Source organism: Benincasa hispida, chromosome 7 (assembly GCF_009727055.1).
Source record: "Benincasa hispida cultivar B227 chromosome 7, ASM972705v1, whole genome shotgun sequence".
Classification (NCBI taxonomy): domain Eukaryota; kingdom Viridiplantae; phylum Streptophyta; class Magnoliopsida; order Cucurbitales; family Cucurbitaceae; genus Benincasa; species Benincasa hispida.
Window position 1 is genome coordinate 22836894 of NC_052355.1, and position 5592 is coordinate 22842485.

The following is a 5592-nucleotide window of genomic DNA, read 5'->3' on the forward strand; positions in this document are numbered from 1 at the left end:
AATATCTTAATATTGACAACTAACTTGAATATGGAGGTTAATAAATACAATAAAAATCTTTTTGCAATAATCACCATAACATGTGGAGAATAGAAAAGGTGTGGAACCCGCCACTTAGTTGGAGGAATAGGATTTTTTTTTCTCAATCCTAAAATATAAGTATAAAATAGGTGGCTAGTTTGCACTAGAAAAAGATGTGAATCATACCGAAATATCACTCAAGTTGAGATCTTTTTCTTTCAATTCAATAATAAATTGAGTTGGTGTTAGAGATGGTCGGTAGAGGGCGGTGGTAGCCAGCGACAGCCATGATGGAAGTAAAGTAGAGAATTAATGAGGTAGATTTCAAATATATCTCTCAAACACAACTTATTTCATAAACCGTTTTTCAAAAATTATTTTGAGTGGCATCTTTTTTATTATTAAAAAAAAAATGTTTCGACTTGTTTTTTCCAAAAATAAATACTAAAAATTAAACCAAACATATACTAATTATCAAATAATTAACATGGATTATTGTGTAGTAATATGGTGCAAAAGAGCTTGGACCCCATAATCTAAACTCTTTTTAATCTCTCTTTCAAATACCCAAAAAAAAAGTGTTCTTAGCATAAATATTAAATATCTATATTGAAATATTTAGCAGTTAAATATATCTATTTAGATATGTAGGACAGTAAATATTTGAGTCTTTTTTTTTTTTTTTTTTTTTTGTAGAGTACAAATATTTAAGAGTTATATGCTAGATTTTGCTTACGATAAAATAATTAAAATATTTACATTTATTTTAAATATATAATTAATAGTATATCTTAAAGCAATTCAAATATTTTAATTTAGAAATTAAGGAATGAGTATAATTCTCTCTTCACTCTCCTATTCATTCTATTAGGAATAAAAATCTCATTTTCAAGAAGGATGATATTATCTTGACCCGTTTGAAACTCATACATTTAATGATGGGTATGGGTATTAAATTAATACCTAAGAGTTAATAGCCTATCATATATGTCTCAGAGAATAAATATATGTGTATAGATATGAAGACATTATACCTGAAAAATAATTGTTGGTATAGTTTTATAAGTTTTGGTATGATCAAGTACATCTATCCACTCATCATATTCTTTTAGTGGCAGGAAGAGTATGGCCCATGCGGTGGTTGAAGAAAATGAAGTCTGGCCCAAGTCGAATGGATCACAACAGGTACTGCAACTTCTAGTTAGGTTTTATGTCATAAAATTCATAGTTTGTAAACAACAAATTCATTTTGTAAATCAATAAAGTTGTTATTGAAGTTTGATTCGATAAAGTTGTATTGAATATATAAATCGCTTATTTCGTTTTAGAAATAAATCCAATAAACTAAAAGATCCATGATTGTTATATGAGTACTTGAACTTTATATGGAGACATAAGAGTGGATCTGGTTCGAGTAAATAGTCTAAATGATCTATAGTATATGAATAAGGTTGAGTGTCTTATTCTGGTAACACTACCGGTTGTGATCCACTTTGTAGTTACTACAAAGAGTTGTAAAGTGCTACAGACGAAGTGATCCTGATTCGTACATGTAGTGACATGAAAAGTGGGGGCGTCCTGTGCAACGAGTTTGCACAAGATTCGACCAAGAAATGAGTCATTCTTACTCTATAACATTGTTTACTGTTTAAGACTGACTATTTCAAAACGTTGACTTAGGTAACTTGACCTTAATCCTGAGTTAACTATGAACTCTTGTTTATTCAGGATTATCCTGACTTAAGGAGCAAGAGGTAATCTCGGGGGTAAAATAACCTTTTGACCCAGTCGTTATTACGAACAACCTGTGAAGGGTTAACTTACTAATTATGATTATATCAAGTGGACACAATATATCTATATTGAGGGGAGTGCAACTACGGACTTTAGTGGAGTGACCCGGTAGTTAATGTATGGGGGTTAATTTGGTGTAAAGAGTTTAGTCAATTAATCTCGGATCGTTAGAGCCCATGATCTGTAGGTCCATTAGGTCCCCTACTAGCTCACAAACAGATTAGCTTTAGAATTTCGTGATAAGTTGATTTGAAACGTTCGAATTAGAATTAAGGAAATTAGTAATTATATGTGATATAATTACACGTTTAATATTGGAATTAAATAAAATTGGAGAATCGATTAATATTTAAATATGACATGAATAAGGGTTCATGATAGTGGAATTGGTGATTAATTAATTTGATATTTGATATTAAATTAATTAGAATTTATTAAAATGTTTAATTAGTTATTAATTATTAATTTTATTAGAAAAATTAATTATTGAATTAGTTTTAGCAAAATTAATAAAAACTCAATTTTAATCAAAAGAATTAAAATTGAAAAGTTAATTTTTAATTTTTATTTTGGAAAAGTTTCTGAAAAAAAATGGAAAATTAGAAAAAATGAAAAAATGGAAATTTCTCATTTCTTCACCTAGTAGGTTAGTCATCAATCCATTATATTTCTAGCTCAAATTCTCAAGGTGGAGCTGGAATTCATGCAGGATGTTGATTTACATGAAAGTCATGCAATATAACAATGAGATCTAAGTGGAAATCATGATGCAATCGGTTGCAATTTGCTGAGAAAAGTGGTTGAAGATGTGTTCTTCATACTGCTGAAAAACCATTTCTTCACCTCCAATTTCCCTAATTCAAACTTGTTTTGAGTCCCACAACTCAATCTAAGGCTCCAAGAGAATAGTAAGGAATACCTTGTGGTGGTTCACAACCAAAGAAAAAGAAGATTGCAGCTGAAGATCGTGATTCAAGAAGTACTTCAAAAGTTAGTATCGAAGATCTCTTTTTAGTTTATGAGCATGTTGAATTTGAAGCCAAAATTAATGAATTAGAATGCTTAATGATCCTGTTCTTTTTTTTTCATGACTTGTTTTTGTATTTTAACACTTCCACCATGACCATGGGCACGATGTAGCTACCTAAAGGAATACGTCGGAAGGCTCCAGCTCAAAAGATCACAAAGACAAAGCCAATAAGTGTTAGTATCACCGATCCTTTAAGGATCGGACAAATGCTTGAAGGTAATCTCCACTGTCTGGAGGACCAACAAAAAGACTCATTGGAAGAAAAATAAAGACTCTTGCCTGAGAAGCCCGTAGAGACAAACCAACTGGGATTTGGACGATTGAGTTAGCCAAGTCGAACTGTCCTATCGACTTCATCAAAAAGAAAGCTTAGGCCCATCTACAATTGCACAGCGATACACTATTCATCTCTCTCGCGAGTTGGCACAACTCTAGTGTGGAGAATGTTGGTGGATGGGGGCAGCTCTATCAACATCTTGTTCATGTCTACGTTCGAACAACTTGACTGGGCAAGAAGCAACTTAAAGAGGTTTCCCACCCTATAAGTTATATTTTTCAGAGAACGAGTAGTTCAAGAGGGTTAGTAGACCTCTCTATCAAACTCAGGGAATGAGTCGATCGCATAAGTAAAACTATGTAGTTTGTGGTGGTCAACAGCTTAAGCCCATACAACAATTTTAGGTAGACCCACTATTTACGCCCTAGGTGTCAAGTTGTCTATCTACCATTAGTTGATCGAGTTTTTAACCCCAAATGGGTTTGAAACTGTCAAAGGAGAATAGTGTGCCTCACAAAAATGTTACGCCACTACGTTAAAAAACACCTAGACCAACTGAGTCCACAATCTGACGTCCTCAATCTCCTTTCACTTTACTTGGGAACCTCTCACCCTATGTATTTTAATCAATTTCATCCCCAACCCAAGACAAGCAAAATTATTTAATGTTTATTTCCTTAAGTGACATCACTTCTTCCTTTCACTTTATTTCCCCATGTTACGTTAAACTCGGGCCAAATTTTAGAGCCACAACCACAATTGCTCCTTAAGGATGAATGTGTGCACAAAAAAAAAGGGGGAAAAAGAAAAGTAGCACTAAAAAAATTGAGTTAGAATCTTGAGCTATCTTAGAATAAATATTTAATCCTAATAACGTTGCAAAAAGAGGGAGATGATGATGAGATGAGTAAACAAGAAAAAAAATCATCAAAAGCCCAACTCTCCAAGGCAAGATAGGAAAAAATACCAATTAAAATGATCACGGTGTTGAGGAATGACTATCATCCTGTCCATGAGCAAGAGGACATCGTAGGTTAGACAGGTGAAGAACTCACCCCGACCAAACACGTCCCCAAAAAAACCTGGGAAGGGTACATAAAGCACGCTCAACCAGTACACCATCACAAGAAAGCAGCTTCAACCAACTAGGCATTTTTAACTAGCAAGTTGCTTATCTAGAAAGGCCGAAGAAGACACCCTGAAAAGGGCAACCTCCAAAACCCCAAACACGACAAGTTGAAGAGCTATCAAGGGTATCGACTAACTTTTGGGCCAATTGATGACAAGTGCAAATAGCTACAAAAGGTAACTACTTCAGTGATGACTCAACCAGGGTCTCGACCTAAACATGAAAAAACATAACTTTTATAGAACTAGTTGAACAGTATTTGGTACACCTCAGGTCGAGACATAGAAAGTAGATACCAGTCATACTTGTCGATGATCTAAGCCTCTAGGGATCCAATCAAAACAATCTAATGAATAAGAATCGTTTTTAACTTTCAAAGAGGGGAACATATATACCCCAAGGATTGAGGCAAAAAAATGTTGTAAATAACAAAATGAAAAAAAAAATAGGTGGATAGCACAAATACAATGTCAAGCACAATGTCACAAATAATATGTATGACAAGTAGGCAACACGAAAGAAAACAAAAAAATAACGACATGGAGATTGATAACCTAGTTCAGTGCAAAATCACCTACGTCTGAGGGGTTGTGTGCCCAATGGAATGAAACTTCACTATATAAAGAGTTCAGCAATTACAATGAAAGTACTTATCTGATAGACTCCCCCTTCCGTGACTCACATATAGCTTCCTCTTTAGTTTCAACTTAGGCTCCCTCTAAGTTTGAGCTCCCCTCACTTCCACAATAATGTTTTTCCAAGTTTTGTATGATATCCCTCAATACAAATACTTAAGCTCCCCCTAAGAGTGAGATCTTCTCATACTCATCATATTTAGGCTCCCCTAAATATGAGTTTTTATCATCTTGAATGTACTTAGGCTCCCCTTAAATACAATATCAAATCAAACTCTTCCTGAATTCCACATGTTGAGTTTTTAGCAAAATATTAGAAGTGCAGTTGTCCTACATAAAAAAGATTTAGAAAAGTTCTGGTCTTGTCCTACATTGAAAAGGTTTAGGAAAGTCATGGGCTTGTCTTACATAAAAAAAAAAAAAAAAAAAAAAAAAAAAGTTTTGGAAGGTCATGGGCTCCAAGCTTATAAAAGGAGTCCATGCCTTTGGTTTTTAGTCGTTCCAATTAAAAACACTTTAAGTTTGGATGTGCTAACTCTAGTTAAATTCCCTTTATGTATTCTCTAGTTTGAGAGTGGGAAAAGAGTGAGAGTAGTCAAAATCTTTGAGAGAATTGCTCTGTGTGATTGTAATAATTTTTCACATAGTATATTTCTTTCTGATTGATCGTAGTTTTTATCCCGTTTGGGAGTTTTCCACGTAAATT

General features: G+C 33.7%; 1 long non-coding RNA gene across 1 annotated transcript; it reads left to right on the top strand.

The window, feature by feature from the left end:
* Positions 1–206: 206 nt before the first annotated feature.
* On the top strand, positions 207–5324 carry LOC120081313. Its single transcript, XR_005482785.1, has 3 exons — positions 207–338; positions 1134–1206; positions 2525–5324. It is a non-coding gene; the product is annotated as an uncharacterized LOC120081313 (long non-coding RNA).
* Positions 5325–5592: the final 268 nt, after the last annotated feature.